Genomic DNA, 16943 nt, shown 5'->3' on the forward strand with positions numbered 1-16943 from the left:
ACAAGGGATTGAGGCATTGTTACCTTGGGATCCGGTGCACCTTGTATTGTCACCCTTGCTGGTCAAGTACATCATTTGTGGCTTCTTGTTTCATTGGTGTGGATCCAGCAGCTCTCCGAGGAGTCATGTTGCCTTGGGGTTAATGTTTCTTGCATTATGTAAAACGCTGAGACCAAATTTGAGGGTTTATTTAGGGTTTTCTGTTTGGTCTTCAGGTTTTTCATTTTGTCTTGATATCATTTTTTATTTACAGACTAATGTCAAATGGAGGAAAGGAACAACAGAAACAACAAAAAACCTATCTGTTCTTGTCCGAAAGCGGGATATTCTCAGGGAGAAGATAAAATTTCCACTTGGTTCCTAAAATCACTCAAAATCCCATCCCAGATTCAGCCTGGTTGGCTAATGTCAAGGCAAAAAGGCATTCTTTCAATGGTTAGAGATGATCAATTGCTCTTTATGGTTTTATAGTAGCCTTTGAATGGCTCTATAGCTATTCTTTGAAGAAACAGGGAAGAAGAATGATGAAATCCTCTATGTGTGGCATTTGTGTTACTACATCAGAAAAGCCAGACAGTCGTCACCTTTATGGTAAAAGCAGAAGTGAAGTGAAGTCACTCAGTCGTGTCCAACTCTTTGCGACCCCTTGAACTATAGCCTACGAGGCTCCTCTGTCCATGGAATTCTCCAGGCAAGACTACTGGAGTGGGTTGCCATTTCCTTCTCCAGGGGATCTTCCCAACCCAGGGACTGAACCCAGGTGTCCTGCACTGCAGGCAGATGCTTCACCATCTGAGCCACCAAGGAAGCCCCAAGGGAAAATCTGTCATACATGAAAAAAGAAAGGAGGGGGGGATGAGGGTGAGGATATGTTGCTCTAAGCTCTGGCCGAGCTGACTGTCCCAGCTCCCCCAGCTGTTATGCCAATAGACCCACCCCTTCCAGTGCCTCTTGTTCTTTGTTTTGTCGTTTAGTTGCTCAGTTGTGTCTGACTGTTTGCAACACCATTAACTGTAGCCCTGTCAGGCTCCCCCATCAAGGGGTTTTCCCAGGCAAGAATACTGGAGTGGGTTTCACCTCCTTTTCCTGGGGATCTTCCCGACTTAGGTGTTGAACTTGCATCTCCTACATTGCAGGCAGACTCTTGACCACTGAGCCACCGACGAAGCCCTGCCTCCCGATCCTGTCCAGTCCCAGTTCCCTACACTGGGGATTAGGAAGTGGTCAGACTGGCTCCACCTCCTCATAGAGTCAATTAGAAAATCCTGTGTTAGTTCCTGGGGCACAGAGACCTAGTCTGGCACCACCTTTAAATGCACAAGGCACTCAGTTTGGACCAGGAGCCACTTTGGAGCAGGGCAATTTCCCTTGTGCTGATATTCTGCAGGAGGTCTTAATACAAATGGCAGGCACCCGGGTTTCCATGAATCCATGGTCCTTTCTCCTTCTCAGACTTGTTTAATTGGAAAGATGGCAGCCCTTCTTAGAGGGAGGATATGCTTATAGGAGCTGAAAGGTCATCGATAAGGCCAGGGAAGAAGTGTACCAGCTCCACCTATTAGACCCAAATGGCACACTGGAAGTGCACTTGCCAGTACCCTCGACCAAGCCAAATCGGAACCCCAGTGAGTGAGGAATGCCCTTATTAGAGCTCTGTCATAAGTTCATCTTGGCAGGGCTTTGAAAAGAGGTACCAGAGAAAAAGGGTTTGAACAAGATTCAGGAAATTCAGCAAAAAACAAAGATGCCTCATCTTTTTTTTAAAGCCAGCATAAACCACTTTTATTGCTATAATAAAACTTGAAACTCATATGTGTGTGTGTGTTGAAGGGGAGAATGTGTGTGTGCACGCGTGCACTCGTGCATACTCAGTCATGTCTGACTCTGCAATCCCATGGACTGTATCCTGCCAGCCTCCTCTGTCCATGGGATTCTCCAGGTGAGAATATTGGAGTGGGTTGCCATCTTCCTGACTCAGGGATTGAACCTGCGGTGGCAGGAGGATTCTTTACCAAGGTGCCACTTGGGAAGCCTCTGGGGACAGGGGGAGTAGACAGCAATTGCTCTCACCAAATCACTACACAGGACAGCAAAAGGGTGGGGGGCAAGGAGGAGCCAGGGAACTCTGAGATCAGTAGTGGTTGCTTAGCATAAAAACCAAGAGATGCTGAAGCTGTGATGACCAACCTCATTTTCTTGAGGCAACAGGATTTGTCATGATGGCTGGGCTTTCATGGGTATTAAGTGCCTACAACAACACCCTCAATTTAACTTTCAATTAAAGTTTTTAAAATTTAAGAAGTGGTGCCTGGATGGTTATGAGATTATGAGTCATGAATATCCATTAGAAAAACCAGGCTATGAAGAAGGCTTCAGAGGTCCCTGCTGGCTTGGGGACAGATACAGGGGATGGTAGGGTGGGACAGTAGAAGCAAAGACTCTCCCCTTTCCCATTTTAGTTTTGGGTTGGGCTTCTAATTCAACCCAAAGACATCTCTAAACTTGGAGAATAACTTGGCTCTCGAAAGCACCTCAAATCTACTATGACTTTGCAGTGCAACAGCAACAAGAATGTTTGTAATAAAACTTTAATCCAAAAAAATAAGATACAGATTTTTGCATTACCTCCCCTCAGCCCCATACACACACATATACCAACTCCTGTTCTAAAGTTAACCCATAACTTGTGCTGTTAATACTTGACTAAAACCTAACTGGAAACTTAGATCCAAAAGACTGAAACTCAATCTTCAAAATGAAAACAGACGAAAACGAGTAACGAGATTTATGGCCCGTAGTTCAGGTCAACACCTATGTGAGGAGAAAGGGGATGAACAAAGCCAGTGACAGAACAGAGTCAGCCAGGGAAGATGTTTCTACAGAGAGTGGTGGAGCATCAGGAGAAGCTACCTGCAGATTTGCTGTGCATAGCTGGAGGAACCAGATCCTTCTATGGCACATCCAAGAATGGGGAGCCCAGGAAGGAGACCATTCCGATCATTCCAGGTTTAGAAGCTCCCACACAGATCAGGTTGCCATTTGGGGCGATGATGCCTGGATGCTCAGCGGAACCGTAGGCATAGTCTGGGGAGATGGCTTGGCCCTGTGACCCAAATGCATCTGAGCAACCCTTTCATTCCAGCCTTAGATCACTTCCTGCTCACTCAGCACCCAGCACAAACTTAAAGGGCTTATTTCTCTCTTGGGAAGAATCAGATTTCTTTCCATCCTCAAGTGCCTCATGTAATGCACCACGCAGGTCTGGCTGCTTTTGGGGAAGGAGGGCTGGGCTCCAGGAAGATGGGGTCTCCACCTGCACTCCGGTGGTGTCGGGACGCAGGCACACTGGGTGGGTTGGTGCTGCAAAGGGCCACGTGGCCCAAGAACGGACCTGCAGGCAGTTCCGCTGCTCTGCCTCACCTCTGAATTTTTGAAAAATACTGATCAGGCTACAGACACTATCCTGATATAGATCCAGAGACCCCTGAAAATACGAGAACGGTAAATTTGACTGCTTTTTCGGGGAAAGTGTGTCAGATATCAGCAGAAAGTTGCAAACGTTAAATGGTGCATTTGGAGTGAAGCTTTCTCAGTTGGTAGACGTTGCTTTTAAAATGTTCAACAGGGAACAATGACAGCAAAAAGAAGATGCAAAGCTAAATGCCATCTTTTTCTTTCATTACTTTCTAAAAGCGAAGTGTAGTTTGATTTACAATGTTGTGTTGGTTTCAGGTGTATAGCAGTGATTCAGTTATACACACACACAGTCACACACCCATATATATTCTTTTTCAGATTCTTTTCCCTTATAGGTTATTACAAAATAATAAGTATAGTTCCGTGTGCTATACAGTAGGTCCTTGTTGGTTATCTATTTTATATAAAGTAGTGTGATTATATGTTAATCCTAACCTCCTAATTTATCCCTCCCCCTCCCATTTCGCTTTGGTAACTGTGTTTGTTTTCTGTGTGAGCAGGTCTATTTCTGTTTTGTATACAAGTTCATTTGTATCTTTTTTTTCCCCAAATTCCATATATAGGTTATAATATTTGTCTTTCTCTGTCTGTTATAGGTCACTTAGTGTGATAATCTCTAGACCCATCCTTGTTGCTGCAAATGGCATTATTTCATTGTTGTTTCATGGCTGAGCAATATTCTGCTGGGCTTCCCTGGTGGCTCAAAGTTAAAGAATCTGCCTGCAAATGCAGGAGATGTGGGTTCAGTCCTGAGGTTGGGAAGATGCCCTGGAGAAGGAAATAGCAACCTACTCCAGTATTCTTGCCTAGGAAATCCCATAGGCAGAGGAAACTGGCTGGCTATAGTCCATAGGGTTGCAAAGAATCAAATGTGATAGAAAGACAGCAACCTACAAAAGACCATCAGGAAGTTACTCAGAATTGCATGAAATGTGCTTAAAAATAACTGAAGACTGCTGTCAGACCTCCCCAGATGAGGACTCAACACAAAGGAACCTGCCCCACTGGGGACTGGCAGGTACACTTTACTCTAATGCCTTCAGTTGCAGGAAATTTCATAGACTTGCCAGTGTTTTGGGTACTTTTTCAGGCTGGTGGAGGCATATCCCAATCAGACAGAAAAAGGCTCTGAAGTGGTTAAAGTCCTGCTTAGGGAAATTATTCCCCGATTTGGATTGCCTCATGCCCTTCAAAACGACAGTGGGACTGATTTTGTCTTCAGTATAATTAAACAGGTGTCTAAAGCGCTGCAAATTAATTAGAAACTATGTTCATCTCAGAGACCACAATCAATAGAAAAAAACCAAGAAAATGAATCATCTGTTAAAAAGGAGCATTGCTAAAATGTCAGGAGACTAATTTAACTTGGCATAAGGCCTCGACAGTGGCCCTGCTCTGGATCAGAGTGGCTCCTAGAAGTGGGCTTAAATTAAGCCCCTTTGGAATATGGTATGGTCAGCCATTCCAGGTGTCTGCCTGGGTGGGAGAACCTCTACATGCTCTAAAGACCCAGAAATTGCCAATTATGCTAAAACCTTGGACCCTATAACAACCCCTGCTCGTGAGTTTGCCTCCACCAGAAGTAGCCTTTCCAGCTGAAGTTGCTTTACACCCTTTCTGGCCTGGAGGCTGAGTCCTTCCTAACACCCGGAGAATAAGGGCCTGCACATCAGTTGGCTGCAAGGTGGAAGGGGCCACACATGCTATTGTTTACCATGCATTCATCTGTCAAGTTGGCTGAAGTAAGCCATGGATTCATCACACTATGATAAAAAGCAGTACCACTACCGTCCAAAAATGACCCTATTTCTGAGAGGCCTGGAGAGCAGTGGGTTTGTGAACTCTTAGAAGACTACCTTGCTCTCTCTCTCAAAAAAAAAAAAAAAAAAACAAGTGTTCATTATAATTTCACTGTAGCTAGAGAAGGGTCAGCATATTTAATTTTGTCCAAATAAATGGCATAGGAATTTATATGTGTTGGGACCAGGAACCAAAACCCAAAGTTCGATTAAATTAGACAATAAAGTGCGAAGGGCTTAAACCAGATTCAGATAGTTGTAGATGAAAAAGGAAATAGGGTGGTACTACTGGTCATGTATGGACGTGAGAGTTGGACCGTGAAGAAAGCTGAGCACCAAAGAATGGATGCTTTTAAACTGTGGTGTTGGAGAAGACTCTTGAAAGTGCCTTGGACTACAAGGAGATCCAACCAGTCCATTCTAAATGAGATCAGTCCTGGGTGTTCTGTGGAGGGAGTGATGCTAAAGCTGAAACTCCAATACTTTGGCCACCTCATGCGAAGAGTTGACTCATTGGAAAAGACTCTGATGCTGGGAGGGACTGGGGGCAGGAGGAGAAGGGGACGACAGAGGATGAGATGGCTGGATGTCATCACCAACTCGATGGAAGTGAGTTTGGGTGAACTCCGGGAGTTGGTGATGGACAGGGAGGCCTGGCGTGAGGAGATTCATGGGGTCGCAAAGAGTCGGTCACAACTGAGTGACTGAACTGAACTGAACTGATCAAAAGATTCTAAGGAATATTTTCTGTTCAAGGTTGATCAGTTGCATTCTGTAATCACCTCTTTGTCATCCCTTTGCAGCTGGAATTAGGGAGATCTTTGTCCCTTTTCCCACAGGATTCTGAAATGGATCACTGACAGTGGAAACTATAATAAGGAAGAAACTCTGTGTTCTATTACAAATTAACCACTAATGGGATATTGCCTATAAGCCTAAATTATACATAATGGTGCATCTCTGGGAACCCTACCTCCCAGGAAGTAAGCATTGACTTAAAATAGTTTCGTCTGGCTCCCAGGAAACATGCTGACCAGGCCCACCTGTGAACAGTCTTAGGCAGTAAGAAATTAACACATCCTTTCTAGGATCTTACCTCCCCCACTCTGTTTTAATATAAAAGAGGCCTGAATTCTTTTTTTAAAAACATTTCTCAGAACTTTAATGGGCTACAGAAAGGAGCAGAGGATTGTTCGTAGGGGAATGGACTATGCAGGTTTCAGTGAGGCATGGAGACCCTGGGAACTCACCCTCCCTCTTCACAATGTGAATACCTTCTCTTCCTGATGATCTCAATATTCCTTTCACCTCTCTCTGAACTTAGAAAACAACAACAACAACAAAAAACACTTTTATATTGGAGTATAGTTAACTAACAATGTTGTGATGGTTTCAGGTGAACAGTGAAGGGACTCAGCCATGTATACACATGTATCCATTCTCCCCAAAACTCCCCTCCCATCCAGGCAGCAACATAACATTGAGCAGAGTTTCCTGTGCTATAGAGTAGGAGCTTGTTGCTTATCCATTTTGAATACAGCAGTGTGTACCTGTCCATCCCAATTCCCTAACTATCCCTTCCCTCTATCAAAGAAGCCTGAGTTCTAAATCAGAGAAGATGGTTTTTTGTGACATTGGTTCATTGAACAGTAGTTTATCATCTTCTCACTTTGCTGGCTTTCGAAATAAAGTCACTATTCCTTACCCTAGCAACTCATCTCTCAATTAATTGACCTGTTGGGTGGTGAGCAGTATGCGCTTGGACTTCTTAATGTACATTTTCTACTTCTTTTGTATGTCTTTAAATCCTTTAATCTCCTTAAATATCTTTTGACATATGGAGTTGTTATTCAGTCACTCAGTCATGTCCAACACTTTGCAACCCCATGTACTACATCACCCCAGGCCTCCCTGTCTATCACTAACTCCCAGAGTTTGCTCAAACTCATGTCCATTGAGTTGGTGATCCATCCAGCCATTTCATCCCCTGTCATTCCCTTCCCCTCCTGCCCTCAATCTTTCTCAGCATCAGGGTTTTTTCCAATGAACTGGCTCTTTGCATCAAGTGGCCAAAGTACTGGAGCTTAAGCATCAGTCCTTCCAACAAATATTCAGGGTTGATTTCCTTTAGGATTGACTGGTTTGATCTCCTTGCAATCCAAGGGACTCTCAAGAGTCTTCTCCAGCAGCACAGTTCGAAAGCATCAGTTATTTGGTGTTCAGCCTTCTTTATGGTCCAACTTTCACGTCTGTACATGACTACTGGAAAAACCACAGCTTTGACTATATGGACCTTTGTTAGCAAAGTGATGTCTCTGCTTTTTAATAGGCGGTCTAGGAACAAGCATCTTTTATTTTCATGGCTGCAGTCACCATCTACAGTGGTTTTGGAATCCAAGAAAATAAAGTCTATCACTGTTTCCATTTTTTCCTCATCTATTTGCCATGAAGCAATGGGATTGTATCCCATGATCCTAGTTTTTTTGAACGAGTTTTAAGCCAGCTTTTTCACTCTCCTTTCACCTTCATCAAGAGGCTCTTTAGTCCCTCTTTGCTTTCTGCTATTGGGGTGGTGTCATCTGCATATTTGAGGTTTCTCCTGGCAATCTTGATTCCAGTTTATGCTTCACCCAGCCCAGCATTTCACTTCCAGTCTGACATTTCGCACCCAGCCCAATACTCTGCATATAAGTTAAACAAACAGAGCGACAATATACAGTCTTGAGTAAGAAAGGGAATTTATTGCCCCCACTCAGACTCAGGTTCAATCCCTGGGTTTGGTAAGATCCCCAGGAGTAGGAAGTGGCAACTCACTCCACTATTCCTACCTGGAGAATCCCATGGATAGAGGAGCCTAGTGGGCTACAGTCCATAGGGTGGCAAAGAGTCAGACACGACTGAGTGATTACCCATGCGTGTACGCACTCCCATAATTAAGCAGTTGTCTCAGGACTATTTAAAGACTATGTCTATCTCTCCTTAGCAATGTGAAATCAAATATTACCTTATTCTAATATTTTCTGAATTAAAATATTTGTTTTATATTCTATTAATCTGTATATTCCACATTAATAGCTAGAGCTTAATGTGTCTATACATCCAATTGTTTCAATACAATTCCTACTCCTTCCATTGAGTGTGTGTGTTCCTTCCATTATTCTATGTAAATTCTCTTTTGGATAGCCATGCCCATACATTATTTTTCTACAGTTTCCCTTTAAACTTTCATAATCTCTAAGTGCTCCAGCTCTATTTCCCTTGTGCGTGAATGTGTTTTGAAAGTGCTGGGCCTTCTGGTCTTCAAGTAAATGTTTTTCCATTATTTTTTCTTACTGATAGTGTCCTGAGGTGAGGGTGAGATGGAAGGAGGTGAGGTGGGTTCTTAATTCTAGTTTACCCTCTCTGCATCAGAGATGGCTGTCACTATTTTTCTCCTGAATCACTTAGGAAAAAACTCATCTTGCTACTCCAAACCTATCTAGTCTAGTCTCACAGAGTACAGTATGATCCTGTTAATCAGGGCTTCCCTGCTGGCTCAGATGGTAAAGAGTCCGCCTGCAATGCAGGAGACCCAGGTTCAATCTCTGAGTCAGGAAGATCCCCCGGAGAAGGGAACGACAAACCGTCTTGAAGATAATGAAGACTTTGTACAAAGACTGGCAAAGACATTTGCAATTTCTGCAACACTGAGTCTCAGCCTAGCCACATTCTACAGTATGTGGCTGCAGAACATATAAGAAATACTAATCTTCATCTACCCTGTGAGATTTTAATTTCATTGACCTCATTGGCCAGAATCTGATTTAATATGCAACAGTGAAAGAGAAAGGAAGAAGAAAATGATCTAGATAATGATAAAAGCAAAACCAGATATTTCCAGATTCTAGAGGAGAAATAATAAGAGCCTGAAAAGAGGCGGTAGCAACGAGAGAAGAGAAATATGAGGACTGAAAAGGATTTAAGAAATGGATTGCATGGAATGTATGAGAAAGATACAAGAGTTGAGATGATTCCTAGATTTTCCGCTGGGGAGAAAGAAGGATGGTGCTACCTTCCACTGAAGGAGGAAACACAGGAGAAAATGTTGGCTGCTGTTTTCTGAGGGGAGGTGAGGAGAACATAGAAGATGCTCTCAGTTTTATTTACCTTGTCTGGAGAATCCCATGGACAGAGGAGCCTGGCGGGCCACAGTTCATGGGGTCACAGAGTCAGACATGACTGAGCGACTCACACTGATCCTATGATTTATGAGACAAAACAAAACATACTGACCTAGTTATGAAAAAACTACAGTCAAAAATCAAGTACTTTGATTAGAGAGTAAAGAAAGCTAAGAATTAAAGAAAAAAAAGACCCACAACTACCAGATAACCTTTTTATTTTTAATGTAAGATGGTGTAAGCCTTTAATATAACATATGTTTATAATATTGGAGATATTTTAAATTTGAAAATAAAAAATGCAAAAGTTTTTCTTTGTTGGTTTACCTCGAATTTGGAAAAAGAATCTTGGTACCATTTTTTCTTAAGATGTAAAAATGTCAGGTTTTTTTCCATTATGATGTTTAGTAAAATTTTATCTTTGAATCCTTTAAAGACAAAGCATTTCATTTTATCCTGTTTCATAGTTCCCCAAATTCTTCATAATGGATAAGATACCTGTATAACTTTTATATTTTAAAGCAACTACTTCTGGTGTTACCTAGAATTCAGGTATTTGGATTTTGTTGTATTTAGGATTTGGTACCATATTGAGTGGCAGCCATATAACTCGCACTTTCCCCTCATAGTTCACTTGTACTGTCACTATTAATATGAAAAGGAAAACGAATAGTGCTTTTACATTTTATAAAATTTAAAACAAGAAAAAGTTTTCTAGAATTTAGTCTTCAACCCTATAATTTTGGGAAGGTAGGTGCCAACTGTTTCCTCTGTAGAAACCATTTTTAGTGTAAGAAAATGAACCAGAATAAATATGTTGCCAGATACATTTCTCCGAATCTCAGCTATCCTGAGAATGAACAAATCGAGTCATATATCCAATCAGTTTTGAATGTCTTTGCAGAGAAATATTCAGTCTGGTAAGATGAGTTGAATAGCCAATCAGAACAGGCCATCTTTATTCCAGTCTTTGAAACCAGGCTAATGGTCATTTTCTCTTGAATTATGAAAAAATTTAATCTCTTTCGACAGTTCTAAAGAACTCTAAGTACAATGCCATGTAACCTCTTTTTATATAGCAGGCTCCCATATGGTCCATCCAATTTATCAAAGAAAACACTGACTTGTCCATAAGATAAGCCACCAAACACTCCCAGTTTATGATATCAGTGACTGTATTCATCCTATATCAAATTTTAGGATCTCCTCAATCAATCAGTATATCATTTTCTTATAATGAATAGGACATTGGTATATTTCTGAGTTGGTTACATTAGAATTCTCAGTGTAAGCACAAATATAATTAGGTGGCCATATCTTGATATACTGAAGGAGATAAGTTTTCCTCATTAGCTTTCTATTTTCAAAGCTTATTTTTTGGCATGTAATTTCTGGTACATTCAATGGATATGATTTTTAAACTTACCATCTGTTACATATTCTGATGTAATTTTTTCATTTAATATATACCTGAATTTCACAGCATGTATTATTTAATAAGTTTTCATTAAAGTCCGGTTGAAATTTCAGGCTTTCATTTAATTCATTAATCTGAGTTTTACTTATACTGGCACCCACATATACATTTTTATGTACTGGCAATAGTTTTTAGTAGAGTTGATTTCATAATGGTTTTTGAAGTGGCATTTTTAAGTAGTTTTATGACACAGTCACATTTTATCTGAACACAGAAGAATATTTTTTACTTCCACAAAAAGCACAATCTCTTTTTAAAATACATAGCCTTCCTAGTTTATCTTTTCATTTTCCACTTTTGGTAGAGATAGGATTCCAAATAATTCCCCCTACTATAACAAATATAATAGCATAAGTACAATGACAAATTGCAATTGACATTTTTCCCAGCATAAAGTGAGAGAATGAAAAATAGTAGAATGCACAGCAAGTAAGAGCCTGTTCTACCTAGCATGGCTAGCACTCAGGAACGCAAGTGGCTTCCATCCAGGCCGCAAAAACCCTTAGGCTCACTTGTTCAGTTCTCTCAGACTCTTTGCAGCCCCTCGGACAGTAGCCCACCAGGTTCCTCTGCACATGGAATTTTCCAGGCAAGAATACTGGAGTGGGTTGCCATCTCCTACTCCAGGGGATCTTCTCGATGCAGGAATCGAACCCAGGTCTCTTGTATCTCCTGCTTTGGCAGGCAGATTCTTTACCACTAGTGCCACCTTGGGAGGCCACACAAAGACCCTTATTTGCTGCAGAGTCACAGGTTATGTGCCGTGTGACTATTTGCACTCGTTTTTTTCTGACCATGTAAGTGGGTTAAATTTTTTGTAACAGTATTCAAATCAATATCCCAAAACTCAAATAAAGCATATTTTTAGCCTCTTGTCCAAATCACTAAGAAGGCAGCTGGGAAAATAATTTTCCTTTTCATCATTTTGCAGGGCTGCCCACCTGCCCTGTATGGGATTAGTACTTGATACTATTTCTGTAGCTTTTATTAATTAGTTCATTTGGCAAGTAATTATGAGGTATTATTCTAGGAGCTGTGGATACCATAGGGAGTAAAATAAAAACCTTGTCCTTGAAAGATTATGTTCTAAGGAGGGGCGAGATGGAAGCTGAAAAGCATAGGTATGTAAAAAGAGGAAGTATGGCAGACCTACAAAGAAAAAAGCTGACGAGTACCGTAATTCAAGAAAGAGCCAGCAGACTTCTGGAACAGGGTGATCACATTGGAGATGATGGAACGTGGTTGACTTACTGAATTATGGACCTATTTTGAAGATGAAAATAACAAGATTTACTAAAGTATAAAACAAAAAGTCTGAGAGTTGAAGTGTTTTGAACAATTGAACAATGTAGTTGCCATTTGCTGAGAATAAGACTGGGTGTTTCTGTGTGTGCTGCAACTACTGAAGCCCGTACAGCTAGAGACTATGCTCTGCAATAAGAGAAGCCACTACAATGAGAAGCCCCCGCTCGCTGCAACTAGAGAAGCCCCCACTCGCTGCAACTAGAGAAGCCCCCGCTCACTGCAACTAGAGAAGCCCCCGCTCGCTGCAACTAGAGAAGCCCCCGCTCGCTGCAACTAGAGAAAGCCCGCGTGCAGCCAAGAAGATGCAGCACAGCAGAAAAGGAAAAAAAGCCAGGCCTCTTAAAACAAACAAACAAACAAACAAAAGACTGTGAGTGTTTTTGTTTGCGGCCAGTAGTGGAGAAGCTTAGTTTTAGACCTGTTAAGTTTGAGATGTCTTTTGAATATTCAAATAGAGATATTCAGGTATCTAGATTTGAATTTCAGGGAAGAAGTTCAGACTAAAGACATAAATTTGGCTGGTAGACATCAAAATACATCCAAATATAAGGTTTAAAGCCATTTGACTATTTATACTCACTCCTTGGAGAAGGCAATGGCAACTCACTCCAGTGCTCTTGCCTGGAAAATCCCATGGACAGAGGAGCCTGGTGGGCTGCAGTCCATGGGGTCGCTAAGAGTTCGGCACTACTGAGCAACTTCCCTTTCATTTTTCACTTTCATGCATTGGAGAAGGAGATGGCAACCCACTCCAGTGTTCTTGCCTGGAGAATCCCAGGGATGGGGGAGCCTGGTGGGCTGCCGTCTATGAGGTCACACAGAGTCGGACACGACTGAAGTGACCTAGCAGCAGCAGCACTCACTCCTTAAGTAATATCACCTGAGGTTCTGAGGACTGAGCTTTGGGGAACTGCAGTTCAGAGGCTGACAGAATGAAGAGGGTCTAGTATCTAGGACTGTGAAAGAATGGCTGCAGAGGTAGTGGGGAACAGGAAATGGTGACATCCTGGAAGCATAGTGGAGGAGAGGGCAGTAAATAGACTGTGTCAAACATAGGTTAAGTAGGGTGGAACCTAAGAACTGATCAATAGATTTAGCAATATGGAGGCTCTTGTTGATCTTGACAAGAGGCAATTCAGGTCTGTAGGAGAAGATAAATGAAGCTGTAACTTTGGGAATGCTAGAGATAGAGGAATTTTGTTTTTAAGATGGCAGAAGTAAAACCAGAACTTCTTAACTGATGGCCAAGCATTTCTAGACCTACTCTGTGTATAGCACATGACTATATCCATCTTGACACTGGAGTTGCAATCTTACTGAAGGAGTGGGAAAAAAAAGGACAATATAATGGAACCAGGTAATTAATGCTAGAATAGTTGAAAAGAATATAAACTGTTGGTTTCACAGAGGATGTGGAGTTTAAATTCTATGTTAAAAAAGTTGGATTTAGGTGGATGAGAGAGTGGGGACTAAGGAATAGTACATTTGGGGAACAGTAAGACTGGTCTGGCTGGAACTCATATTAAGAGATAAACATGGAGAACTTTCACCATCAGCTAAGTTCTGGTTTATTATTTTGGCAGTGGAGATTAAAAAAATTAAATAGTCCATCTGTGGTAGCTGTAGAATTAAAAAAAATTCTTAATAGTTTTATGATCCTTTTTAGCAATTTTCATTATTAAAAAATTCTCTCAAGGGACTTCCTTGATGGTCCAGTGCTTAGGAATCCGTGAGCCAATTTAAGGGACTTGGGTTCAACACCTGGTCTGGGAAGATTTCACATGCCGTGGGGCAACTAAGCCTGTGAGCCCCAACTACTGAGTCTGGGAGGCATAGTGAGAGAAGCCAGCACAATGAGAAGTCCACACACGGCACGGGAGAGTAGTCCCCATTCACCCAGCTAGATAAAAGCCCCAGGGAAGCGCTGAAGACACAGCATAGCCAACAAGAAATAAAATTAAAAACCAATTCTCTCAAATATCTTCTATGGAATAGGACCACTAGGTATTAGTGCGTGCATGCTAAGTTGCCTCAGTCTTGTCCAACTCTTTGTGACCCTGCAGCCCACCAGGCTCCTCTGTCCATGGCATTCTCCAGGCAAGAATACTGGAGTGGGTTGCCATAGCCTCCTCCAGGGGATCTCCCCGACCCAGGGATCGAACCTGCACCCCCTGCTTTGGTAGGTGGATACTTCACCACTAGTGACACCTGGGAAGCCCAGGTATTAGTGAAGTAAATGATAATACAATCAGCTGAATTTCAAAATATTATGATCACTTTTAAGGATGAAGATTTTGCCTGCACATGACAATCACTTCCAGGCAAGCTTTTCCTTTTAAAATGTTGATCTACTCCATTTTTATACTTTAGAATGGCACTTTAAAAAGTGTTTCATAAATAATTTTTCATAAAATTTTGTATAAAAATTAATTTTGTATAAAAACAGTGAGTTTTAACTTTTTAATTTGGATCCATTTTGTCTTTCTTCTTGAATTGCTGTTGCTAAAACTTCCAAATATGTTGAAAAAAAGTGGCAGGGAATGGACGTTCTTGTCTTGTTCCTAGTCTTAGAGGGAATGCTTTCAGCTTTTCACCACTGAGAATGACGCTAGCTGTGGGTTTGTTGTATATGGTCTTTATTATATTAAGTTCCCTTTATGCCCACATTCTGGAGAGTTTTTATCATACATGCGTATCGAGTTTTGTCAAAGTTTTTTCTGCGTCTATTGAGATGATCGTATGGTTTTTATTCTTCAGCTTGTTAATATGGTGTATCACACTGACTGATTTGCAGATATTGAAGAATCCTTGCATTTCTGGGATAAATCCTACTTGATCATGGTGTATGTTCCTTTTAATGTGTTGGTGGATTTGGTTTGCTAGGATTTCGTTGAGGATTTTTGCCTGTATGTTGATCAGTGATACTGGCCTGTAATTTTCTTTCTTTGGTGGTATCTTTGTTTAGTTTTGATATCAGGGTGTTAATGCTTTTCTAAATGTTTCATACAATTCACCTGTAAAGCCATCTGGTCCTGGACTTTTGTTTGGAAGTATTTTTAAGCACAGAAATTTAAATCTTATTTCTTAATCTATTAGATAATTTATACCTCATAATATATTCAACTCTACTCTTAGAAAATAGTCTCTTACTTATACTACCTTATCAATCTAACTTTTAAGCAAGTCTTATCATTCTAACGTGTAGTATATAGGACGCTAGAAGGGATTTCATTAAAATATCAGAATGGATTTAAAGTGTGAGTGTGAGTATTTAGAATTTTGGTGTCAAAATCAATTCTGCAGGTAACTATCCAAGTTGTTTTAATCAAGAGAAGCTGTTGAGTCCCATTTTGTAGGTCAAAATGATAGTGTACTAATGATTTAATACTGCTAAACAAAAAAAATTCCAATTTGGCTCTCAAGCTTACTAGATTGTCCCTCCCATTTGTATCCATCTGCAGCAGAAGAGGCATTCTCCTAGAAGTTGCATGTTCCTTGACAAACTGTCTTTTATTAAGTCTGTTTTATGAAGGTTCTACTCTAGGTCCTATGGTTATTTAATAGGCTTAATAGTTTACACATATATTGAATATTTTTTACAATCTAGTTAAAAAATATAATCAAACATATATATGCTTATTGTTAAACTTAATTTTACAATGCTTAAAAGCCTCCTAACATTTGAAATAATATTCACCCATTTAAAATATTTTAACTGGCAACTTGTCTTACAATGGAATGGTAGGGTAGAAATGTTGTATTATACTAGCACCTACAGTAATAGGATTCACTTCATAGGTACAGTGAATGGTTTTATGTGAAGGCTCTGAATATTTTTAATAATTTATTTTTTATTGAATGCTAATTGCTTTATCGAATTTTGTTTTCTGTCAAACCTTAACATGAATCAGCCACAGGTATACATATATCCTCTCTGCTTTGAACCTCCCTCCCATCTCCCTCCCATCCCACCCCTCTGTGCTGATACAGAGCCCCTGTTTGAGTTTCCTGAGCCACATAGCAAACTCCCGTTGGCTGTCTATTTTACATGTGGTAATGTAAGCTTCCATGTTACTTGTTCCATACATCTCACCCTCTCCTCCCCTCCCCATGTCCATAAGTCTATTCTCTATGTGTTTCTCCATTGCTGCCCTGTCAGTAAATTCTTCAGTACTGTTTTTCTAGATTCTGCATATTTGCATTAGAATACGATATTTCTCTTTCTGACTTACTTCACTCTGTATAATAGGTTCTAGGTTCATCCACCTCATTAGAACTGACTCTAAGGTGTTCCTTTTTATGGCTGAGTAATATTCCACTGTGTGTATGTACCAGGACTTCTTTATCCACTCAACTGTCAATGGACATCTAGGCTGCTTCCATGTTCTATTGTCAATAGTGCTGCAATGAACAATGGGATACATGTGTCTTTTAAATTTTTGGTTTCTTCAGGGTATATGCCTAACAGTGGGATTGCTGGGTCATATGGTGGTTTTATTCCTTTTAAAGGAATCTCCATACCATCTTCAACAGTGGCTGTATCAATTTATATTCCCACCAACAGTGCAAGAGCAGTCCGTTTTCCCCACACCCTCTCCAGCATTTATTGCTTGTTGACTTTTTGATGATGGCCATTCTGACTGGTGTGAGGTGATATCTCATTGTAGTTTTGATTTGCATTTCTCTAATGAGTGATGTTGAGTGTTTTTTCATGTGTTTGTTAAC

Source organism: Capra hircus, chromosome 4 (assembly GCF_001704415.2).
Source record: "Capra hircus breed San Clemente chromosome 4, ASM170441v1, whole genome shotgun sequence".
NCBI classification, from domain to species: Eukaryota; Metazoa; Chordata; class Mammalia; order Artiodactyla; family Bovidae; genus Capra; species Capra hircus.